The 27338-nt window shown below is 37.1% G+C and overlaps 1 protein-coding gene across 15 annotated transcripts in view; it reads left to right on the plus strand.

Moving 5' to 3' along the window:
- LRATD2 (LRAT domain containing 2) overlaps positions 1-27338 on the plus strand; it is a 714718-nt gene that overhangs the window by 345918 nt on the left and 341462 nt on the right. For all 15 annotated transcript variants that reach the window (XR_009498431.1, XR_009498437.1, XR_009498433.1 and 12 more), the window contains one exon: positions 20104-20192. The gene's annotated coding sequence lies outside the window, so the exon portion shown is untranslated. The remainder of the gene's footprint in view (positions 1-20103; positions 20193-27338) is intronic.

Consider the following 27338-nt stretch of genomic DNA (forward strand, 5'->3'; position numbering starts at 1 on the left):
TCATCCTGGATAAAATCAAATGACTAAATTGAATGACAAGTGTCCTTATAAAAGAAGAAAAAGGAAGAGGAAGTGATGTGAAGATGGAGGCAGACATTGAAGTGGCTCATCTACATGCCAACCAAAGCCAAGGGTTGCTGGCAACTACCAGAAATGAGGAGAGAGGCAAGGAACAGATTTTCCCTCAGCTTCTCCAAAAGAATCAATCCTGTTGACACCTTGATTTTATACTTCTGGCCTCCAAAACTATGAGATAATAAATTTCAGTTGTTTTAAGTCACCAAGTTTGTGGTAATTTGTTATGGCAGCCCTAGAAAACTAATGCATTCATAGTTAGAAAGAATTAAAGTTGGAACTTGAACTCAACTAGTCTGGTTCCAAAGCTCAGGGACTCAAATATTAAGGTATACTGCCTTCCTATCCTGCAAAAAGCAGTTGAAAAAATTTATGCTGAATTCTCCCAGAAGATGGAGCATAGGAGGTAAAAACTGTAGGAGCTGAGAAGCCTTTAGAGTTTCTCCCATGGAACTGGGAATGGGATTGGAGTTTGAGGACCTCAAGGATTAATCCATAGCAATATCCCCATCCTCATGCATGGTGACCATCCTCCCTTTCCCCTAGAGGTGACAATTCCTATGTTGGGATGGCTTGGTGATGCTTATGTGACATAATACTTGGAGTGAAACTTCTAGAGCCACAAGGAAAGATTGCCGACCCAAGTTTAGCAACAGGAGCTTTGTGGCCCTGCACCAGGAGCACATCAGCCATAATAAGTGTAAACTCCATTGATGATCTACACTATGTAAAACCTTTACATAGTCCTGGGAAATGGATGCAACAGCCTTCTCAATGAAGATTGAGATGGACTCTTCTATGAGCCCAGTCTATAGGAGCTGGAAGTAGGTACAACTTAATTTGGAGAAATTGATAAATTAATGAGTGTGACGTTTATTGCACTTTATTGCTGTAGGAGTAAACTTCATAGCTGATATCCACATTTATTTGTTAGTGCACACAAGATTTCATTAATGGGCTTCCATGGGTGGATGAAAGATCATGCGTGCCCTCCATGGAAACTTGAGCCATTGAAATTATACATAATGTGTGTGTGTGTGTGTGCGCCCACAACTTTGAAAACGTACTTTCAAAAGGTCCGCATTCCTCAACATGTCAAGCCTACATGAATTGAAAGGAAACTTCCAGCCCTGACACTTTATGATTCAATTACTTTGCAATGGAATAAACTAGGAATCTGTACAATTCTTAACATCAAAGTACCAGTGAGGTGAATAGATGTTCAAAATGCATCTTCTACTCTCACTGTTGCTGAATAAAGAACATAAAGACATATCCTGCTATTACTGTTCTTGTTCTTGTTCTTCTAAAACTGCATTTCATTGAGTTGACGTTTGTTCTTACCTCAGGACTCATGGGTTTTCAGGGTTGTTAGTTTGTTTAATTCAGGATTATAACTAACAATGGTTAAATTTAGAAATCAGAGGTTTCCAGGCTTATAATTCTTCCAATTAAATAAATAACACAACTCAGAGTATGAATTCAGGGAGATCTTATCATAAGCTCATAAAGACATGATACTAATTTTTTATCACCCAGGATATTGTGTAAGCATTACTTCCATGCTGAAACTGAAGTCCATGGGTCATAATGAAGATAGATAGGGCTCCGAGGTCAGACAGTTCTGTAACAAAGTGGGGAGAACGGGAATGGTTGACATACAGAAGTCTCAAGTAAAAACTTCAAATAGATGAGTAGATGGTTGGGGTGATAGGTTTGGCAGCAAATAGTGGGTACTGGTTAAAAAGGTTCAGAGTTCAGGGACAAGATTTTCATCTTAGGAAGGATGGGGGAAGGGAAGGCAGACTACAATTCCTGTCCATTCAATTCAAATTCTTGAGACCATGTATGCTCCATACCTAATGCTTGGTACTGGGGATACAAAGGTATATGAGACCTTTTCCCTGTTTTTGTGAAGCTCATGTTCTAAAGAGAGACAGAGAAGTAGAGAGAGAGAAATAATTATGAACAATTAACTCTAATCCAATTTGAAAAGTGTTGCCACAGAGGTATAAATGAGGTACATAAAATAGGAAACTGCTACTTCTACAGAAGTTAAGAAGGACTTTGGAGGGAGTATATTGGTTAGGGACATGCTAGGTGCTATAATTCATACGCCCCAGCTGTATAATAGCTCAAAATAATTTATTTTGGCTCATTTAACAGTTCTCAGTGGGTGAATGGGTCGGTAAATCAACTCTCCACCATGGAGTATTTCAGAGATCAGGCTGACAGAGCTGTGCCATCTTCAGCCCATAGCTTCCCAGATCATCTTGCTTTTCTTCTTGTCAGCAGGCAGAAAGGGAAAAAGCATGGACAAGGCAACTCAAGATATTTTTATAAGCCATGCTCAGAAATGGTAGTGTCACTATGTTTATATTCCATGAGTAGACATAAGACACATGGCAACACCTACCAACACAGGAGGTTGAGAAATGTAAAATAACTGTGTAGACCATGAAAAAGAGAACATGAATGTTTGCGAACAGCTAGCAGTATCTGTCCCAGACAGTAATATCTGAGCTGAATTTTGTATGACAAGAAAGAGTTCACTGGTTAGAAGGTCTGAGTGTGCGCTCCGACTACACACAGAAACATTCCCAGCAAAGCTGAACATTCTGTTCATCCTTTCTTCTCCGTTACCTACCACCCACCCCTCCCTGTCGCCTCTGAAAAGTTTGTGTTCACAATTGTCTCCAAACTCATTCTAGAGAAAAGAGAAGTAAAGGTTTAATCATGTGCTCTTGTGATACATGCATTTATAGCAGGGTAAATAATTGTGTGGCTATCGTTTTTCAATGCTATACTGTATATTAAGGACAATCAATCTTTTCCAAGGCTAGAGAGTCAGAAAAATTTGGAAATATTTATGACTTCTTCCATGCAGAGACAAAATAATTTTACTTAGTGATTCAATAAAGGTCCATCCAGAAAAATAAAAACCATTCCAAATAAATCAGAGAAACATTTATATAGGGAATTAGTAACAAAGATGCTAGAAGAGATGAAAGAACAATGGGGAAGGTGAAAAAAAATGAAATTAAAAATGCTAGGAACCCAATCCTATCTCGAGGGCTGGAGGTAAAATAGGTGGGGGCTGTGTTGCCAGAACAGAGTCAGGACAAAACACTGGAAGCTAGAATCGCAGTGATTCTCACACACAGCAACTGAGCCTATGCGAGGGAGGGATTGCGGGTGGAAGGGAAGGTGCTGGAGCCACAGAGAAAACACAGTCCCTTCTAGAGACTCTGCCCATGGCAGAGAGAGAAGGAGACGCATCACAGCTCCCCTCTTTGCCTCCAGGGATTCCTACTGGCTCTCTAAGGCCTCTATAGTTTTCAGGGATCTGCCCTCTGGTGATATGGATGAGGCATGAATGAAGGTAATTTTTATTCCCCGCTATGAGGGTTGTAATGGCCCTGTTTTGCTTCCTTTATGATGTTGTTATTATTTTCCTGAAGTGGTGGAAGCTTTAACAAGCTAGGTTAATAGAAAAACTGAACATGGAATTTTTCCTTTATAGGCTCTGCAGTTAGGTTAAGAAAAGGATAGAAACTTTGGAAATGAAATAACCATTTGATTTCCTCACCCCATATTTGAAGAGTCTAGCTCACAAAATTAAAAAAATATAAATAATTAGATTGGTTTATATTTTCATAGTCCTGTATGATAAAGGCTTGAATAGTTCTAGACTTCTCAAAATATTTCACATTTTGTTTTCAGACACACAGTATCCGTTTGAAAATTAGTAAATCCAGAGAAATTATTCCCTTTTTATAGCACAAGAAAAAGGCCTGGAGAGAGTAAGTGCCTTGCACAAGTCTCACTTTTGGATGGTGACATATCGAGAATTAGATCCTAGCTCTCTATTTTTGAAGCCTTACTCTCTTTGCACCAAACTGGTGGGCCTTGTGGAGAACACTTCCACTTTTCTCAGGTCAATCTTATCCACATTTGGTAAGCACTTTCCTCCCTTGTTATTCTAGGAAAACCCTTACTAATGCCTCTCAGGTTCTGAACCAGCTCCACTCCAGGGACCACTGAGTTAAGAGTGGAATCAAAGACTCTTTCTAAACAGACCCAGTATTAGTTTTCTAGAGTTACAGTGCAAAGAGTAACAAACTACGTGGCTTAAAATAACAGAAATTTATTGTCACACAGTTTTAGAGCCTATAAGTCTGAATCAAAATGTCAGCAGGGCCATGTTCCCTCTGTAGCTCGTAGGTGAGAATTCTTTTTTGCCTCTTCTAGCTTCTTGTGGTTGCAGGAAATTCTTGGCGTTGCTTGACTTGTAACTCCATCACTCCATCTCTGTCTTCTCTTGGCCTTCTCCCTTGTACATCTGTGTCTGTATGTCCAAATTTCTCTCTTCTTATAAGGACAGTTTTATTGGATTTAGAACCCACCCTAATTTGATATGACCTTAACTTGACTGTATCTGCAAAACCCCATTTCTAAGTAAAGTTCCATTCACAAGTTCTGGGAAGATGTGAATTTTGGTGAGGCACCTAAGTAGTGGCAAACCATATTCCAAAAATCCATAAGGCCACAGTAGGCTTTAGCCAGTTTTAAATATCAGGGATCTATTCTTTAGGCCCTGTTCCTAAGCCTCCTAAAGATTTCCTTTTAAGTATTTTAGAATAAATATACTAAGCGCTAGAGATAGAGCTGCAGACACCAAGAACACTGAATTTGGAGTGCAAAAAAATACTTGAGTTTGGTTCTTAGCTTGGCTGCCACCTGGTTAGAGTGTAGCTTCTCTATCTCAATTTTTCATATGAAAAACAGGAATCTTATTAGTTGTACTGCCTACATCACTAGTATGTTCGCATCATGAAAGAGTTAAGTGTGCTGAAAATTCTATGCGATATAAGATTATAGGTTCTACTGGCTTTATGGAAAGCAGTCATCACTCATTACTTTCAAAGATAATATAATTGGGATTACAAGTAAATAAGAGAAATGCTTCTGCCCGGTCCCTTTCAAACTCCATGAAATCTTGAAATAAAATACATATTTTACATATTTGATGTGTCTACCATAACCTTATGGGGAGACACCATAAACAAAATAGATTAAACTGGAGCTATTCTTGCTGGTGTGGTTTCGGTGGGATAGCGCCACCATGACGTGTCTCCATCCCCTCTTAATCTTTCTCTGCAGCTTTCAAGGCAACTCTTCAAAAGCTTTGGGGTTCAACTTAGCACATCTTAAATACCACTAGACAAAAAGACATTATAGACATTATCGTTTCCTCCATTGCTAAAATTTTGATTAAACTTTTGATATTGCAGTTCTGGGAATGAAAAAATTCTCAGGCTCACACACGTGTTCAAATGGCATTGGCCCTTAGTAATAAAAAAGCTTTTTCTGAACTCTATTGTGTTCCATCGATCAATACGTCTACCTTGATGCCAATATCACACTTTTTGATCCAATTATAAATGAAGTGTTTACTTACTTTTATTCTGGGATTGTCCAGTGCTCATATATACATCTAAAACTGATTTCTTTGTGTTGACCTTGTATCCTGCACTTTGCTGAATTAATTTATTAGCTCTAACAGAGTTTTTGTGGGTTTTTAAAAATTTTCTATATATAAGACCTTATCAAATGGGAATAAATATAATTTTACCTCTTTCTTTCCAATTTGGTTGCCTTTTCTTTTTGTCTTACCTAGTTTCTCTAGCTAGAACCTCCATGCAGTGTTGAATAGATATCACAAAGTCAGCCATCCTTGTCTTGTTCCTGATTTTAAGGGGAAGGAAAGCTTTCAGTCTTTAACCATTGAGCACGGTGTTCCTTGTGGGTTTTTCATAAATGCCCTTTATCATGCTGAGTGAGTTGTATTCTATTTTTAGTTTGTTCCATGTTTTTATCATGAAAGGGTGTTATATTTTGTCAAAAGCTTTTTCTTCATGATTTGAGACAATTCTGGGTTTTTTCCCCCCTTTTTCCCTTTCTTCTATTAATGTGATATATTACATTGAATGATTTCTTAGTACAACTCTTACGTTTCTGGAATAAGTCCCACTTAGTTATCATGTATAATTCTCTTAATCTGGGGCTGGATTCATTTTGCTAATATTTTGTTGAGGCTTTTAAGGTCTTTTCTTTTTAAATGGAATGAAGTTATAATTATATTGTGATGCAATTAATATTTGTTGAATGACTTTGTATCAGCCAGAGAATCCTAATCACAACTTATTTAGAAAATTTGTTTCTATCTGAACTTTAAGGTGATACCTCTATATAGCTTTGAAATATACTATAATTAAGATTATTTATTCATCTGCACTGAAATTTCTCCAAAATTAGTCTGAGATCTACAGCTTGCCTTGCCCAGATGCAGATGACTTCATAGAAAAAGTACTATTTGCCTTTGATATTAAAATTTCAGCCTTGCCTGTTTAAAAATCCTAGGGATTGTCAGTTAAGAACTTTGAGATTGTTTGAAGCCCATCTTCTGAATTATAGTGTTATAGACTTAGGTTCTGGAGTCAGACAGGCCTGGATTTGAATCAGGACTCAATACTTGAGAGTTCTTATACAAGTTATTTAACATCTCTATGCACCTATTTCCTCAGTGCTATTCACACTATAACAATGGTATGTACTTAATAGCATTCTCAGAAGCATTAAATTAGAAAATGCAGGTAAGTCACTTAGAATCATGACTGGCACACACTGAATACTCAATTAATTATGGCTTTTATTGGATTCCAGACAATCAACTTCTCTATTCCCGTTTAAGTTTAAATCTATTTAGGCAGAATTTGTTAGTTACTGAATTACACATGTTTCTAAATTTTCTGTACATATCTCTAAGCAAATATTAAATAATAGAAGGAAGGGAGAAGAGAGGATGGGCAAAACAATGATATAGGAAATAACACTCCCACTTTTCCCAGAAATATGTGATGTGACACTAAGCTGTGAAGTCAAAGTAGCCCAAAGTTTTCTTGACTGGAATTAAGAGGAGTGTGGTTGAGGAGGGATAAGAGCATAGCCAAGCCAGGGAAAATGAGTGGGCTACCTTAATATTTCCATGAAAAATTTATTGTACATTAAATTAATGTGTCAATTTTCAAATTAATGCACCATTCTAAAAGAGGTCATGTAAAGAGCTATTTAGGATCTGTGATAAATGTTATTCTGTTAAAAATAATTATAAACATTTCTTATGATGCCCTCTCTCTGGGAGAATTATACTTTTTATTTCACTGACATCAGATTTGCCCATGTGTCTGGCTTTAGCCAATGAAATGTGAATAGATGTGACATGGGACTTCTCAGCAAAAATTTAAGAACCAAGAGTGGTTGCACCATCTCTCTTCCTTCCTGTTATAGTCTGTTATAAGACTTGTACCATCCCAAGTAGAGGCTGCTCCTTGAGCTCAGATCTGAAAATGGAAACAATATGGAACAGAGCTTCAGACAACTTGCAATAGACAGGTTTCCTAGAAAGAAATAAGCCTTTGTTATTGTAGGTCATACAGACTTTGGGGCTACTTATTGCTGTAGTATAGTTTTGTCTAAGGGGAAAAAAAGCTTCTTCCAAAACAATTAAAGTGTCGTTCATGGCAAAAGGATATTTTAGTAATGCAAAAACATAACTTTCTAGGATTGTAACTAACCAGTATATGTACTTTTAAATGTGTTATAAGAGAGAGGAGATCAAGATGGTGGAGTGGGAGTTATTCCAGGGATGTAAAGATGGTTCAATATCCTCAAATCAATCAATGTGATACACCACATTAACAAAAGGAAGGATAAAAATCACATTATCATCTCAATAGACACAGAAAAAGCATTTCACAAAATTCAAAATCCATTCATAATAAAAACTCTCAACAAAGTTGGTATAGAGAAAACATATCTCAACTTTATAAAGATCATTTATGACAAATCCACAACTAACATCATACTCAGGGGTGAAAAGGTGAAAGCCTTTCCTCTAAATTTAGGAACAAGACAAGGATGATCACTCTCACCACTTCTATTTAACATAGTATTGGAAGTCCTAGCCATAGCAACCAGTCAAGAAAGAGACATAAAAGGCATCCAAATTGGAAGGAAAGAAGTAAAAGTTTCACTATTTGCAGATGACATGATACTTTATATAAAAAACCCTAAAGTCTCCACCAAAAACTATTAGAACTAATAAATGAATTTAGTAAAGTTGCTGCGTACAACATTAATATACAGAAATCTATTGCTTTTCTATAAACTAATAATGAACTATCAGAAAGAGAAAGCAAGAAAACAACTCCACTAAAAATCATATCAGAAAGGAAAAATACCTAGGAATAAACTTAACCAAGGAGGTAAAAGACCTATACTCTGAAAACTATAAAATATTGATGAAGAAAACTGAAGATGGTACAAAGAAATGGAAAGATATTCTGTGTTCATGGATTGGAAGAATTAATATTGTTAAAATGACCATACTACCCAAAGCAATCTACAGATTTATTACAATCCCTATCAAAATACCCATGACAGTTTTCACAGAGCTAGAACAAATAATCCTAAAATTCATATGGAACCACAAAAGACCCCAAATTGCCCAAGCAATCCTGAGAAAAAAGAACAAAGCTGGAGGCATCATTCTCCCTGATTTCAGACTATAGTACAAAGTGACAGTTATCAAAACAGCATGGTACTGGCACAAAAACAGACACATAGATCAATGGAACATAATAGAGAGCCTAGAAATAAACCCACACACTTAGGTCAATTAATCTACCACAAAGGAGACAAGAAGATGCAATGGAGAAATGATAGTCTTTTCAATAAGTGGTGCTGGGAAAACTGGCCAGCTACATATGAAAGAATGAAATTAGAACATTTTCTCACACAATGTACAAAAATAAACTCAAGATGGATTAAAGACCTAAATGTAAGACCTGACGCCATAAAAATCCTAGAAGAGAACACAGGCAAAACACTCTTTGACATAAATCCTAGCAATATTTTTTTGGATCTGTCATCTAAGGCAAAAGAAACAAAAGCAAAAGTACACAAATGGGACCTAAGTAAACTTAAAAGCTCTTGCACAGCAAAGGAAATGATCAACGAAACAAAAAGACTGAATGGGAGAAAATATTAGCAAATGATATGACTGATAAGAGGTTAATATTCAAAATACATAAGCAGTTCATACAACTCAATATCAAAAAAAACCAAAAAACAAAAAACCCAGATGAATAGATATTTTTTTCCTAAGAAGATATACAGATGGCCAGGAGGCATGTGAAAAGATACTCAACATCACTAATCATCAGAGAAATGCAAATCAAGCCCACATTGAGATATCACTTCACACCTGTGAGAATGGCTATCATCAAAAAGTCTACAAAAAACAAATGTTGGCTAGGATGTGGAGAAGAGGGAACCCTAATACACTGTTGGTGGGAGGGTAGCTTGGTGCAGTCATTGTGGAAAACAGTATGGAGGTTCCTCAAAAAACTAAAAATAAAGCTACCATACGACCCAATAATTCCACTCCTGGGTATATATCAGAAGAAAATAAAAACACTAGTTTGAAAAGATTACATACAACCCAATGTTATTTACAATAGCCGGATATGGAAGCAACTTGTCTCCATCAACAAATGAATGGGTAAAGATGATGTGTATCTATTTATCTACCTACCTATCTATCTATCTATCTATCTATCCATCTATCTATCTATCTAATGGAATTTTACTCAACCATAAAAAGGAATAAAATTTTCCCATTGGCAACGACATAAATGGGGCTGGAGTGTATTATGCTTTGTGAAATAAGTCAGACAGAGGACGACAAATACTGTATGTTATCACTTATATGTGGAGTCTAAAAAATAAAAAAAACAAGTGAATATAACAAAACAGAAATAGACTCACAAATATAGAGAACAAACTAGTGGTTACCACTGGGAGAGGGAAGGGAGAAGGGGAAAAATAGGGATATGGGATTAAGCGATACAAACTACTATATGTAAAATAGATAAGCAACAAGGATATATTGTATAGCACAGGGAAATATAGCTATTAATTTGTAATAACTTTAAATACAGGATAATCTATAAAAATAGTGAATCACTATGTTGTATACCTGAAACTAATTTAATATTGTAAATCAACTATATTTTAAATAAAAAATAAACAGAGGGGAGACAGCAGAGGCAAGAAGAAGTACAGTCCTGCAGCCTGTGGAACAAAAACCACATTCACAGAAAGATAGACAAGATGAAAAGGTAGAGGGCTATGTACCAGATGAAGGAACAAGATAAAACCCCAGAGAAACAACTAAATGACATGGAGATAGGCAAGCTTCCAGAAAAAGAATTCAGAATAATGATAGTGAAGATGATCTGGGACCTCAGAAAAAGAATGGAGGCAAAGATCGAGAAGATGCAAGAAATGTTTAACAAAGATCTAGAAGAATTAAAGAACAAACAAACAGAGATGAACAACACAATAACTGAAATGAAAAATATACTAGAAGGAATGAATAGCAGAATAACTGAGGCAGAAGAATGGATAAGTGACCTGGAAGACAGAATGGTGGAATTCACTGCTGCAGAACAGAATAAAGAAAAAAGAATGAAAAGAAATGAAGACAGCCTAAGAGAACACTGGGACAACATTAAATGCAACAACATATGCATTATAGGGGTCCCAGAAGGAGAAGAGAGAGAGAAAGGACCCGAGAAAATATTTGAAGAGATTATAGTCGAAAACTTCCCTAATATGGGAAAGGAAATAGCCACCCAAGTCCAGGAAGTACAGGCAGTCCCATACAGGATACACCCAAGGAGAAACATGCCAAGACACACAGTAATCAAATTAGCAAAAATTAAAGACAAAGAAAAATTATTGAAAGTAACAAAGGAAAAATGACAAATAACGTACAAGGGAACTCCCATAAGGTTAACAGCTGACTTCTGAGCAGAAACTCTACAAGCCAGAAGGGAGTGGCATGCTGTACTTAAAGTGATGAAAGGGAAGAAGCTACAGCCAAGATTACTCTACCCGGAAAGGATCTCATTCAGATTCAATGGAGAAATCAAAAGCTTCACAGACAAGCAAAAGCTAAGAGAATTCAGCACCACCAAACCAGCTCTACAACAAATGCTAAAGGAACTTCTCTAAGTGGGAAACACAAGAGAAGAAAAGGACCTACAAAAACAAACCCAAAACAATTAAGAAAATGGTCATAGGGACATACATATCGATAATTACCTTAAACATGAATGGATTAAATGCTCCAACCAAAAGACACAGGCTTGCTGAATGGATACAAAAACAAGACCCATATATATGCTGTCTACAAGAGACCCACTTCAGACCTAGGGACACATACAGACTGAAAGTGAGGGGATGGAAAAAGATATTCCATGCAAATGGAAATCAAAAGAAATCTAGAGTGGCAATACTCATATCAGAGAAGATAGACTATAAAATAAAGAAGGTTACAAGAGACAAGGAAGGACACTACATAATGATCAAGGGATCAATCCAAGAAGAAGATATAACAATTATATATGCACCCAACATAGGAGCACCTCAATACATAAGGCAACTGCTAGCAGCTCTAAAAGAGGAAATCGACAGTAACACAATAATAGTGGGGGACTTTAACACCTCACTTACACCAATGGACAGATCATCCAAACAGAAAATTAATAAGGAAACACAAGCTTTAAATGACACAATAGACCAGATAGATTTAATTGATATTTATAGGACATTCCATCCTAAAACAGCAGATTACACTTTCTTCTCAAGTGCGCACGGAACATTCTCCAGGATAGATCACATCCTGGGTCACAAATCAAGCCTCAGTAAATTTAAGAAAATTGAAATCATATCAAGCATCTTTTCTGACCACAATGGTATGAGATTAGAAATCAATTACAGGGAAAAAAACTTAAAAAACACAAACACATGGAGGCTAAACAATACGTTACTAAATAACCAAGAGATCACTGAAGAAATCAAAGAGGAAATCAAAAAATACCTAGAGACAAATGATAATGAAAACATGACGATCCAAAACCTATGTGATGCAGCAAAAGCAGTTCTAAGAGGGAAGTTTATAGCTATACAAGCCTACGTCAAGAAACAAGAAAAATCTCAAATAAACAATCTAACCTTACACCTAAAGGAACTAGAGAAAGAAGAAAAAACAAAACCCAAAGTTAGCAGGAGGAAAGAAATCATAAAGATCAGAGCAGAAATAAATGAAATAGAAACAAAGAAAACAGTAGCAAAGATCAATAAAACTAAAAGCTGGTTCTTTGAGAAGATAAACAAAATTGATAAACCATTAGCCAGACTCATCAAGAAAACGAGGGCGAGGACTCAAATCAATAAAATTAGAAAGGAAAAAGGAGAAGTTACAACAGACACCGCAGAAATACAAAGCATCCTAAGAGACTACTACAAGCAACTCTATGCCAATAAAATGGACAACCTGAAAGAAATGGGCAAATTCTTAGAAAAGCATGACCTTCTGAGACTGAACCAGGAAGATACAGAAAATATGAGCAGACTAACCAGAAGTAATGAAATTGAAACTCTAATTTAAAATCTTCCGACAAAGAAAAGTCCAGGACCAGATGGCTTCACAGGTGAATTCTATCAAACATTTAGAGAAGAGCTAACACCCATCCTTCTCAAACTCTTCCAAAAAATTGCAGAGGAAGGAACATTCCCAAACTCATGCTATGAGGCCACCATCACCCTGATACCAAAACCAGGCAAAGATACTACAAAAAAAGAAAATTACAGACCAATATCACTGATGAATATAGATGCAAAAGTCCTCAACAAAATACTAGCAAACAGAATCCGACAACACATTAAAAGGATCATACACCATGATCAAGTGGGGTTTATCCCAGGGATGCAAGGATTCTTCAACATATGCAAATCGATCAATGTGATACACCATATTAACAAATTGAAGAATAAAAACCATATGATCATCTCAATAGATGCAGAAAAAGTTTTGACAATATTCAACACCCATTTATGATAAAAACTCTCCAGAAAGTGGACGTAGAGGGAACCTAATTCAACATAATCAAGGCCATATATGACAAACCCACAGCAAACATCATTCTCAATGGTGAAAAACTGAAAGCATTTCCTCTAAGATCAGGAACAAGACAAGGATATCCACTCTCGCCACTATTATTCAACATAGTTTTGGAAGTCCTAGCCGCAGCAATCAGAGAAGAAAAAGAAACAAAAGGAATACAAATTGGAAAAGAAGAAATAAAACCGTTTGCAGATGACATGATACTATACATAGAGAATCCTAAAGATGCCACCAGAAATCTACTAGAGCTAATCAATGAATTTGGTAAAGTAGCAGGATACAAAATTAATGCACAGAAATCTCTTACATTCCTATACACTAATGATGAAAAATCTGAAAGAGAAATTAAGGAAACACTCCCACTTACCATTGCAACAAAAAGAATAAAATACCTAGGAATAAACCTACCTAGGGAGACAAAAGACCTGTATGCAGAAAACTATAAGACACTGATGAAAGAAATTAAAGATGATAACAACAGATGGAGACATATACCATGTTCTTGGATTGGAAGAATCAATATTGTGAAAATGACTATACTACCCAAAGCAGTCTACAGATTGAAAGCAATCCCTATCAAATTACCAATGGCATTTTTTATAGAACCAGAACAAAAAATCTTAAAATTTGTATGGAGACACAAAAGACCCCGAATAGCCAAAGCAGTCTTGAGAGAAAAAAACGGAGCTGGAGGAATCAGACTCCCTGACTTCAGACTATACTACAAAGCTACAGTAATCAAGACAATATGGTACTGGCACAAAAACAGAAATATAGATCAGTGGAACAGGATAGAAAGCCCAGAGATAAACCCACACACCTCTGGTCAACTAATCTATGACAAAGGAGGCAAGGATATACAATGGAGAAAAGACAGTCTCTTCAATAAGTGGTGCTGGGAAAACTGGACAGCTACATGTAATAATGAAATTAGAACACTCCCTAACACCATAGAGAAAAATAAACTCAAAATGGATTAGAGAGCTAAATGTAAGACTGGACACTATAAAACTCTTAGAGGAAAACATAGGAAGAACACTCTTTGACATAAATCACAGCAAGATCTTCTTTGATCCACCTCCTAGAGTAATGGAAATAAAAATAAAAATAAACAAATGGGACCTAATGAAACTTAAGAGCTTTTGCAAAGCAAAGGAAACTACAAACAAGACGAAAAGACAACCCTCAGAATTGGAAAAAATATTTGCAAACGAATCATCAAAGGATTAATCTCCAAAATATATAAACAGCTCATGCAGCTCAGTATTAAAAAAAACAAGCAACCCAATCTAAAAAATGGGCAGAAGACCTAAATAGACATTTCTCCAGAGGACATACATATGGCCAAGAAGCACATGAAAAGCTGCTCAACATCACTAATTATTAGAGAAATGTAAATCAAAACTACAATGAGGTATCACCTCACACCAGTTAGAATGGGCATCATCAGAAAATCTACAAACACCAAATGCTGGAGAGGGTGTGGAGAAAAGGAAACCCTCTTGCACTCTTGGTGGGAATGTAAATTGATACAGCCACTGTGGAGAACAGTATGGAGGTTCCTTAGAAAACTAAAAATAGAATTACCATATGACCCAGCAATCCCACTACTGGGCATATACCCAGAGAAAACCATAATTCAAAAAGACACATGCACCCCAATGTTCATTGCAGCACTATTTACAATAGCCAGGTCATGGAAGCAACCTAAATGCCCATCGACAGACAAATGGATAAAGAAGAAGTGGTACATATATACAATGCAATATTACTCAGCCATAAAAAGGAACGAAATTGGGTCATTTGTAGAGACGTGGATGAATCTAGAGACTGTCATACAGAGTGAAGTAATTCAGAAAGAGAAAAACACATATCACATATTAACGCATATATGTGGAACCTAGAAAAATGGTACAGATGAGCTGGTTTGCAAGGCAGAAATAGAGACACAGATGTAGAGAACAAATGTATGGACACAAAGGGTGGAAAGCAGTGGCGGGTGGGGGTGGTGGTGAGATGAATTGGGAGATTGGAATTGACATGTAGTCACTGATGTGTATAAAATGGATGACTAATAAGAACCTGCTGTATAAAAAAATAAATAAAATAAAATTCAATAAAATAATAGAATAAGCATAGCAATATTAAAAAAAATAAACAAATGTTCTATAAGACATCCTCTTTATTTTTTTTAAATTACAGAAAGGTAATTGTAAAATTCATGCGGAAATGCAAAGGAGAGAGAATACTCAAAATAATTTGCATAAAAAAGAACAAAGTCTGAGAACTTAGACTTCCAAATTTCACTTCTTGTCATAAAGCTAGACCAATCAGAATAGTCTAGTTTTTTCTTAAGACAGACAAATCAATAAAACAGAGCAGAGCATCCACAACTAGACCCACACTTATTTAGTCATTTGATTTTTGAAAAAAGTGCAAAGGCAATGCAGTGGAGGAAAGATAATCTTAACAACAAGTCATGCGGGAACAGTTGGGTGCTCACTTGTAAAGATACGAACTTGAATCCATGCCTTGAATCATATGCAAAAATAAGCCAATATTGATCGTAGACCAAAACCTTTCTAGAGGAAAACATTGGAAAAAAAATTTATGACTTTGGATTAACCAAAGTTTTGTTTCATTTAACTCCCAAGGTACAATCTATAAAAGAAAAAAATATCAATAAATTTGGATTTCACCAAAAGTTTAAAACTTCACTTCAAAAGATACCGTTAAGAGAGTGAAAAGACAACCACAGATTTGGGTGAAAATATTCCCATATCAAATATTAAAGGATTTATATCCAGAATATGCAAAGAACTCACAAAGTTAATAATAAAAAACAAACAATACCCTGAAAAAATGGGTGAAATATTTGAACAGACACTTCACCATGGAAGATATATGAAAAGATTCTCAACATCATTAATCATAAAGGAAATGAAAATTGAAACCATGAGATTCCAATGGACACTTTCAGAATATCTAAAGTTAAAAGAATGATCATATCAAGTATTGCTGAGGATGTGGAGCACTTGCAATTTTCATACACTATCAGTGGGAATGTAAAATGGTTCAACCACCATGGAAAACAGTTTGGAAGTTTCTCGAGAAGTTAACATACACTTACTATATGATCCAGTCATTCCATTTCTGTGCATTTATCCAGGAGAAATTAAAACACATGTTAATACAAACACTTGTGCACACATGTTCATTGAAGCTTTATTTGTAATAGCCATAAAACGGAATACTACTCAGTAAGAAGAAGCAATGGACTATTGACACACACAAAGGCATGGATGGATATCAAAATAAATATGTTGAGTGAAAAAAGCCAACCAAAATGGAGTATATACTGTATGATTTAATTTATATAAAATACTAGAAAATGCAACTAATCTACAGTGACAGAAATCAGATCAATGTTCGCTTGGGGCCTGGGGTGGGAACGGATGTATGGGAGAAATTCCAAAGAGACATGAGGAAACTTTTGACAGGATTGGATATGTTCATTATCTTAATTGTGGTGATAGTTTCACAAGTGTAAACATAGTTCAAAACGTATGAATCTTTACACTTTAAATAATGCAACTAACGGTATGTCATTTGCTCCTCAATAAAGCTGTTGAAAAATCCTCAATTGCCACTTAATTTCCAACCAACAAAATAAAGTGTAAAAATTCTTATCTGAGGCCTAAAGAGTCCTTCACAGCCTAACTCCAATACATGGTTAGTATTTGAAAATTTCCTGTGTTTCTCATTATATCCTGCATTATTTTAGGCATCCTTTTCCTCAGGAATATGTGGCCTATTCATAACAGATTGTTGGAAAAGATGAGTGAGCTGTAGCTCTTTTTGCTGACCTACAGGTTTGTCCTTCCCTCGCTCCCTCCTCCCCTCCTTCCTTCTGTCTATCTACCCCACATTCATCCATAGACATTTAATATGTACCAACCATAGACTAGTTATTCTGCTAGTTCCTGTAGCTATGGACTTGAAAACAAAACAAAATAAACAGAATAGTCTTTCCTTTTTCTAGAAGCTTGCAGTGTAGTAGAAAAATGGAAAATTATATTTATAAATATTCTTTTAAGGATTCCTCCCAGAAGTATGCTCTTAAAGAAGGCTTTCCTGAGGGGATAACATTTTTTCTAGGAAATCACTTAGGTAAATTTTTTCCATGTACTTGTAAATGACCACTTTGAGCATTACCAATGAATAGATTAAATATTAATTAAATATTAAAACAAAATATTTTAAAATGTAACACCAGTGTAGAAGAAGCATCTTTATACTTTGTACCCTGATGTGAAATGGAATGAAAACCTAAGCGTCGGATTGCTGGGTTTCAGATCACCGTCCCCTTGCCTTTTACTAACTCCTGTGTTGCCAGTTAGGGGCCTTCTCCCTCAGATGATTTCTTTCCACTTAGAAGGTAGAAAGAAGAGAAAAACCACCCAGACAAATGATCTTTTCATTGGTACCAAGAATCACAGTGTAGCCGGCTACCTGATCACACCTACTGGGTGGGGGAGAATGGGGAGGGGGTTGGCGGATGGCCCTCAGAAATGACCAGGATTCCATTATGTTCTAAAATGGCACCTCCACATTAGAGAGAAATATTAATGGCACAAATGTGTGTTGAGATCCTGCTGTAAGACAGGCATTGTGCAAGGTTTTCGAGATGAAGAACAATGACTTCCTTTCTTCCCTCAGAAAAACCAGCAAGTAATCCAATGTGATAAACTGATAGGTTTTACCCTGTTTGTATGAGGCACAGAGAATAAGGTCACAGAGGAGGAAATGCTTCAGCTGAGTCCTGCAGTCTCCTCACAGAGGAGGAAATGAAATTTCCTCACAGAGGAGGAAATGCTTCAGCTGAGTCCTGCAGACTCCCTGGAAGCTAGTGAGGTAGAAAGAACAGCAGAAAAAAAAACCCAGGGAATAGATTTTGCCAACTTATGGAGGCACAAAAAGCAAGATCAAGATTTGTCATCAGGTAGTCTGGTGTGCCTTGAGCCTGGGCAGGTGAAGAACTGTGCCACAGTTAAGGCTGCAGAAGCAGGCAGAGGCCAGGCTGGGGGGACACTTGAAGTCCTATTAAGGACCGTGAACTTCATCTTGAAGCTGGTGGCAAACCATTGCATGATATGATGTTCTCCTTTTAGAACGCTGAGTCTTCCAGCAAACTTTTATAAGTGTATTATATACTTACTACATGTTAGGAGAAATTAAAATTTAAAATTTAGAATTTTATTCTTGATTCAAGGCTATTGTTCACTCATCTAATCAACCAATCATCAATTCATCACACATTACTATCAGCCTTGGGTAGCATCAAATTTAGTGGCTGAGTGTTCTCAGATATTGGAATGGAATGTAGTTATTACTTTGCCTGAACTTGAAGTCATCAGATGGTTTTAAGCTAGATGATTCAGAACCACTTGTATCTCCTTTCTGTCATCTCTCATGTAGCAGTTGCCAGCTGATTTAATCTGTTATAATACAAGAAGGAAGGAAGGTATAATATTTGAGGATAATAATAATCAAGAAAACCTTTTCCCTATTTATGTGAGGAGGGTCTTTACCCTGATAGAAAATAAAAGACAACTTATGTCACTCAGTTGTGTGTGTGTGTGTGTGTGTGTAATTCTTTCTCCACTCTCTCTCCTTTTATACCTCTCCCCTTCCACCCCTTTCCCCTCTTACCTCAACACTCCTCACTTCATTATGTGGGAGCAAAATCATAACTGATATCTCTAGGTCAGCTAACAAGATGATCTTTGGAATATTATGAATGGTTGCACTTTAGAAAGCCTTAGCAATCCACTTTCCTAAACCCAAGGAAATTTTGCTCTTCCCAACTCTAGGAGATAGGACTTGCCTGTGGTCAGAGATACACTGTGAACTGAAGACCAAGTCAAATAACCCCTTCCCCCAGTGATTTGTCTAACCGATGTTTAACTCCTTCAATTTACAAATCTGCGATGTTTGCAATCCCTATGCCAATAAATAAACAAAACGTTGAGATCAAGGTATCAGATATGCTTTGGGGTCACTGGGTGGTAGGAAGAAATATTTAGTTATTACTCTATTTGAACCACTTTACATGAGGTTGTTGTTTATCATGATATAAATTATAACAAATTCTTTCTCACAGACTGGACTTACAGTTGACCCAAATAGAAAATCATGTGAGAAATTAGCCCCAAAACACTGGAGGGAGAGCAAGGCAGCGGGGTGGGGAAGGAGGGAGAGAGAGAATGAGAGAGGTTGGAGACAAGGGTAGGATTTAGGCGTCTATTAGAAAAAGCAGAAGAATTAGAAGAAATATTCCTAGAGAATCAAGTCATTATGCCCTTCTTAGAGCAAAAGCCCAGAAGTAGCATTCATCTATGGAAATAAAGGCCAAGGAGTGGATGTAATCTGTACCAGTCAAGCAGCTAGAGAGAAATGGGGTTCTAATTCCCACATTTGGTCCAGCCGAGGGAGTGGTTTTCTCCTCTAAAACAGCTTTAACTCCATCTTTGTTGAAGCCGCACCAGCCTTTGTCTGAGTTTCCCTCTGCGTTTGTTTACTCTCTCCTCCTCTGCCACCCACGTGGTATTTTCCTTTACTTACAGGAGTCCTAAAGACCTGAAACAGCAGCAAGCTGATTAAAAATTAATAAGAGTCTCAGAGGGAAAGTACCAAGAGGCGGTTGGCTCTGTGATGGGCAATTTTTTGAGGTTCTTTAAATAGCCAATTATTTTCAGGACACCTACGGAACAGAAACTACAGGACATGGGAAATAGGTTTTCAGGCCAAAGGGAATATATTTTTAAGCAAAATTCTTTTAACTTGGAGAAGAGAAGAATTTTGTTTATGGTGCTGCTCTCATTGCCAACCCCTCTCCCCCAAATCTCCACCTATTTTTTTCTCTCTTGTAGTTTCAGGTGACTGGCCCAGCAGGAGTGAGAAGAATTTATCTTCAGTATAAACTTCATTATTCTACAGTGTCTCTTCATTTGCCTGGGAGGTAAGTATGCTATGTAGAAAAAAAAAAAATAAAAAAAAAAAAAAGGCAGTGAATGAATTAAAATCGGGCCCGGGAATACTTGATGATATATTACATCCCAACTCAACCAGAAAGAAAATTTAAACCTGATATGTCAAGGAATTGAGAAGTACACATCTTTAGATTACTAAATTTAGATTACACACATTTTTAGATTCTTTGGATGAGAAACACTTTCTTAAAGAGCCTAATGAATGCACCAAGCCATAAAATGGCCTCTAAATACTGTAAAAATGAACCTTTAGGAAATATTTTCTCTACCACTTTCATTCTGCCATTTCCTAAAACCTATATTGTGGTTAGTAAAATATTTATGTGTTGCACTCTAGAAACGTATTATTTATGATGCTCAAACAGGAAGGTTTGCATCTGATGACCACATTTTCATTTAGCCATGGGAAGGAACAAATTGTAGTTGAATTACAAACATGGAAACAAATCAGGCAGGGTGCAAATAATTTGTTCAGCCTGAGACAGGGTTGTCAGGAAGCGGTGCTGTAATATGGCTCAGAGGAGAAAATGTGTTATCATTACCTTCCAACAGGTTGTCAGAAATCAGCACGATGAGAGGGAGCTTTCAACAAAGGCAGGAAAGATAAAACCAAAAAAAAAAAAGATTTAAAAAAAATGTAGTGTTAATGGAATGCTGAATTATTAGCATTGCAGAAGAAATAAATGTAAACTTTGGTACCTAGCAGAGTCAATTGACTATGTCTTCTTTATACTGTGTGTGTTGTGTGTTATTTTTCAAACCTAATATTCCTTTCCACCAGTAACTGTTAACTTTAAAAAAGCAGAAAGCTCAGGAGATCTGAATTATGTTTTCAGAATTGTCTAGTAGGCTTTACTATAAATCACTTAGCTGTCTGAAACAAGACCTTTGTACTCCATTCTTCTGCTGTAAGAAAAAATTATTATGTATACATTCTTGCATGCTACAATTATAAATTGGATGGTGAAATTACTTAGAAGAGCAAAACTAGAGAATAAGGGAAATTAACTACAGAAAAATATACCAATTAACATATATTGACCATGTGTCAAGAACTTTTGTAAGGAAAAAATTACTTGGAACTCTGGTTGGTTATGATTTATATGACTCATGCTTCCTGTTTCTCTGGTTTTGGTTTTTGGTTTTTTTTGTTCTACTGGAAACATACTTTATGTATTTATTTGGGTTTTTTTGCTTTTTGTCTATTTTATTCTTTATACATTTATTTTCCCCCTCTTCCTAAAAAGGATTTGAGATGATTCACCACAGTATACTTCTCCTCACCAGACAAAAACAAACCACATTTATTAGTTGAAAAGAGATTGCCCATAGACGATAATATGTCAGTCTATTGCTCAAAAAATGTCAGTGGCTCCCTGTTGCCTACTGAATAATGTCAAAATGCTTTCAACATAGCATTCAAGGACATTCATAGTCTGTCCCCAACCTGCATGATAGAAAACATAGACAGTCTTGGAAGTCTGAATGTCGAGTCTACCACTGGTCAATTGGATTAGATTTGGCAATATACTTAGTCTGTCTGAATCTAGGAACTAGAGCACAAAGTTTCTGAAAGGGAAATGGCACAGTCTACCTAGGTGTTTTCTGATTGTGACATCAGCCCCAAAGCAATAGCCTGAACTTCTAGCTTCTGTCACTCTTGTGATTGATCCTTATTTGTGTCTTTCCAGGTTATCTGAGAGGTTTGATTTTCCTTTCTTGGGGTTCCAAGCTTCTAGCATGCTTCCTGGTATACAACAAAAATTTCTGGACTCTATTGCTTAAACCCTGCCTCATTCTGGGGTTCTCTCACTGTTCTCTCCAAGTTCATAAACTCTGCTTTCTCTTCTTTTAGCATCTGTCCTTTCCAATATGCTAGAGTGAGACTAGGAATTTAAATCAAGAAGAAAGTCCACTGTGTTGGGTGTATACCCATGGCACAGGGCCATTCCCAAATGAGACCTAGCTTCCACATTAAGGATTTTGGCTGTGGCATTTTTAAGTCAGTAAGTGTCTAAGGGATGCCACTGGGGATTGTAAAAGTTTTTACCAATAAAAACTTTTAGAAGAGTAAGTGCTCAATGGTGTTTATTAAATGCTTTCTATTATCATTCAGGTTGACTTAAGAGCTCTAGACTCAGGCAATACTTTTTCAAGGAGAACCTTAGGATGATGGATGTAGCAGGAAAAGTCCAAAGCATCAGTAATTACAATACTTGGAGAAGAAAAATACTTGTTTTGGTTAATGCGCCTGCCATCCTTACAGATATTGACTCTTTGAATAACAGGGTCAGTGGAGACTGAGGAATGAATGCATTTTTATCTATCCAAAAACATTTCCATGACACTTGTCTCCAGAGAACCAGAATGCGGAGAGAGAGAGAGAGAGAGGGAGAGAGAGAGAGAGATTAGACAGAACATCAGAAACTTGTGACTTATGACTTCAGGGGAGAAAGCATTTCAGAATACCCAGCAATTAATGATGAAAGAACATTACTGTGAAGCTCCTTTAGGATGAAGAGGAAGCTTCAGAAGGCACTTGATGTGTTTCCCTTTATAAGTAAAAGGTAAAAGGGAAAAACAGGTGACACTTCGATCATCTGGGAAAAAAACAATTTAGCAGTCATCACACTGCTCAAACCCACCTAGCCTCTTCAATATAAGTGCATTACTAAGTGTCCATCAGTGCTGATAAATTTAAATAGGAGTAACCATGGTGGTAAAAGGAGACGTGTAAGTATGGCGAAGTCTGTGTATTACTTCTTTTTTTTTTTTTAAAGGTAGTTGTCAGTCATATTGTTCTTTTTTTTCCCTAGTTTATGTATTTATTTATTTATTTTTATATTTATTTTTGACTGTGTTGGGTCTTTGTTTCTGTGCGAGGGCTTTCTCTAGTTGTGGCAAGTGGGGGCCACTCTTCATCGCGGTGCGCGGGCCTCTCACTATTGCGGCCTCTCTTGTTGTGGAGCACAGGCTCCAGACGCGGAGGCTCAGTAGTTGTGGCTCACGGGCCTAGTTGCTCCGTGGCATGTGGGATGTTCCAGACCAGGGCTCGAACCCGTGTCCCCTGCATTAGCAGGCAGATTCTCAACCACTGCGCCACCAGGGAAGCCCCACTTATTTCTTATATTTAAACAGTTAACCTAAAACATCTAGAGATGTTCCAACATGGAAAAAATTATATTTTCAGGCTTCTTGGACATATTGATTGGTTATTTCAGTCAAAGAGTTATTGTAACAGATTTTTTTCCCTAAAGAATTGCCTTAAATTCTCCTTTTATTTCCTTTCTCTCTTTCTATATCTTTTTTTCTATTCCTTCTTTCGTTTCTTCATGCATTTAAGCAAACTCAAAATATTTATCCTTATTTAAGGCAGCATTCTACTGTGTGGGGAGTGCAGCTCTTTACCTGAGATGCCATCTTAAGGAAGAGTCATGCCTGCCAAAGTTATAGGTAATTAAATTCTTCAGGAATTGATTCATAATGATACCAGAAAGACTGTTTAATCCAGGACTTTATGAAGACAACTAGAAGATTTGGAAATGGCTGAATCCTTACACACTTATACACTTATACTGAATGTTTACTATGTGCCCTGGATGGCCAATTGCTGAAACTCTGGCAATGTAAGAAGATGATAATGCATCTTTCCTGACTTCAAAACGGTCACAGTTTTGTTGTTCAGTTAGCAAAGTAAAGCTGAAATGTGAACCTAGGATTTCTGAGGCAAAATTTAGGGCCGTTTAGAATGAAAATAATTTCAATGAAATATTTGTTTTAGGGAAATTTGGGGGAACCACCAGAGCATCCATTCCAAGATCATTGTTTTATTATACAACATCAGGGCATCATCATAAGCGTTTGGAATGATTCTTCTTGACCAGAAAGCACAGATGGCATGTTTGGTAGATGAAAGAATTCAGGTAGCCTGTATAACCCAACTGCTTTGCAACCAGTACTGCACAAAGTCATATAAAAATAAATAGTCCAGCAACTAAAAATAATTAAAAAACAATATTTAATGTAGTGTGTCTCAAAAAAAGCAGTAAAATCAGAAGTTTCAAAAGGAGTGGATACATTCTTGGAAGCAAGCAAAACTCCTTAAAAAAATCCCCTTCCCCCATATATCACTTCCTTTCAATTTCTCTTTCACTCCACAGTTGTCTCGAATTTCTTGTTTCCCCCACTACATGCACCTCAAAAACTTCCATCCTCTCCAGGCTTGTCTCGCTGCCTCTCTGGCTCAGATCGTTTATTATTTTCTTTTCTTTGTGTTATCCTTTGCCTTTTGCCCTGATTCTTATATACATAAAGGAGGATCCAGAATTGACCTAACAAATAATATGTCTCTCTCCTTTGGGAGAAGTGGGAGAGAGAAGATGGTAAATGCTTAAAACTTAATGTCATTCCTTTTATCCCCTTCACACTTGAATTTTTAAAAATGGAGTTAATGTTGCATCCCATACCTTCAGAAAAGTGCTAAAAGGCCCAACCTGCACTCACATAAGGAATCACCATTCAGAGTCACCAAGAATGTAGCTGTTAGGCCTGGATGTACAAGAGATTCATTGGGAGTTTACTAACTTCTTTAGTAACAGCTGAAATTTCCACAGAAAATATGAGTATATCAATTTCCCAGTATGGATTTCAGTAGTGTACTGGGAGGGGAAGGGCAGTGAGAGAAAACTTCAGTCGTGCCTCTGCCTCTTAGGGACCCTTAAGCCACAAGTTAAGTCTATACTAAAGGGAGGGTGGAGGGTAGGATTTTGCAGTTAAAGCTTTAGAATAGCCTGGACTGAATATAGATTGTTTTAATAATCATAATGCTTAAGATGGCTGCTAACCAGTGGGGAAGGAAGGTTCAACAGAGCAGTTAACAGTAACTGTGGGAAGAAGACATTTCATGTTTTCATACCTTACAGAATCGAAGCTGTTCTGTCACCAGGCAAAGTAGTCTTCCCATACACCATTGTGATTACTCTGTGTGTGCCTGTGTGTGTGTGTGTGTGTGCGTGTGTGTGTGTGTGTGTATACATTTGGCAGGACAAAACCTCTCCTATTTCTCTTCTTAAAAAGAAAAGGACTATTTTATTCTTTTCTTCCAGCTGAATTTTACAAGAATTTTTTTAACTTCCAAAACAAGATGTCAATTTCTGAGTGGAAGTGCTATAAATTCATAGATTATTAGAGAATTTGGCATCTTTACAATGGTAATTCTTTCCAACCAGAAATACATTAGTGTTCTCCTTTTATCAAACCTTCATTATATCTCAACACAATTGCTTTTTTTAGCTACTTTATGCACATTTGGAAATTCATTTATTCATTCATTAAATATTGATTGAACATTTACCATGTGCTAAGCACTGTTTTAGAAACCAGAGATATAGAATTGAAGAGACCAGACATGATCCTTGCCCTGATGGAGCTTAAATCCTACTGAAAGAAGACAGAGCATAAAAGGAAAACAAAGACTTGTTTTTGATGGTCATACCTAGGAATTTTATATATCTTTATACTGAAAAATTTGTATGTACATTTTGGATTATTCCCTTAGGATAGAATTTCAGAGGTTAAATTCTTATATCTAAAATTATGAACATGTACAAGGGTTAATCGCTTTTTGAAAAAGTTTAAATTTATTAGAATAGAAGTTATAGAAGCAATCGATTGTGACTAGATGGCACTGCAGGTCACATTTCTTCAAGCCTTAGAGAACCTGCAGGATTTTCAGGGCAAAAGATGGGAGAAGACTTAGAAGAATGGAAGCCACATTTGAAGAAGGTTGTTGGTAATGACTGGAGGTGAGGGGATTTGATCCGAGATGTAGACATAATGATGACACGTCATCCACGTTCCCAAACCCTGAGATGGTTGTGCTCTGCCCTTCATACACCATACCCCTAAGAAATGCAATAATGTACCATGAGATCTCCATACCCAGAAGAGGTTCAGGAATGTTCTCTTGCTGCCATAGCACCTGGAAGGCAACCCTGTGGCCATAATGACTCAACTCCAAAGGGAATCCTCTGGGGGCCTGTACAGACATGAACAAATTGAGAGGAAGAAGCTTCTGAAACACTGAGCAGGAGGATAGCATTTCACCATTTGTTTAGCGGTAATTAAGATTTTTCCATGCTGCCCTGCACATTCAAGACTCGGAGATAAAGTAATGTTAATGGATGTGCTCACGCAGACCTGGATCTCTTTTCTGGACCACTGACTTAGCCTCTGACAACAGCTACATTGCTCCTTGGAAATCAATAAAATGTTTCCATTCTGATGCTTATGAAAGTGCTCCTGATATTTACCATGTCCTGCTGTATTTACTTGACGCTACAGTAAATATTTGACGAATCATTAGAACTTCCTCAGAAATACAGAGAGTAACTAGAGTTGGCTGCCACGACAAAAATGTGTGCTTTACCGCATATTGCAATTCAGGTTTCCTGGGAAATAGACTCTAAGGCATTGATTTGTATGCCGGAAATTCACTGGGTAGTGTTGTTAGGGTGAATACCTGTGGCAAAGTGAAGGCAGACAGGCAAGTTGAAAGAGAAGTAGTCAGAACCTCAGCTGATTTCACAGGGAGGCGGGTAGGGGCTTCTGGAGCTGGGTGGCCCTACAGAGTTGCCCCACATTGAGGCAAGGGGGATAGCCCTTTACACCTCTGCATTGACAGTCATTGGATGTAGGCCATGTCCTGGAAGGGGACTGACCTTGGACAAGTGGACTCTTTTCAGCTGGTGGCAGTGCTCAGAGGGGGATGCAGGGAGAGCTGTCATCGAGAGCCAGCAGCAGGGGGGAATAGTTTATTTTGGTCCTGAAGGGAGGGATCTGGTGACACATCGCAGCATCCACTATGACTCTTAAAAAAGAGAAAGCTGCAGGTTTTAATTGCTCTACTCTTCCTTGTGTCTCACACATATCTATGAAGTTGAGACTACTTGTTCTCTCTTCTGCAACCTCTGCTCCCAGGACTAGCACTGAACCTATGGAATTTAGGAGCCAACTCTTTAATTAAAACAAAGAACTGCAAAAGTCCATTGCGGGTGTTGGTGTGATGTGACTTCTGCCCAGGGCTTTTTCAGTCCCATTTTCTGGCACCCATAATT

Source organism: Balaenoptera ricei, chromosome 17, assembly GCF_028023285.1.
Source record: "Balaenoptera ricei isolate mBalRic1 chromosome 17, mBalRic1.hap2, whole genome shotgun sequence".
Taxonomy (NCBI): domain Eukaryota; kingdom Metazoa; phylum Chordata; class Mammalia; order Artiodactyla; family Balaenopteridae; genus Balaenoptera; species Balaenoptera ricei.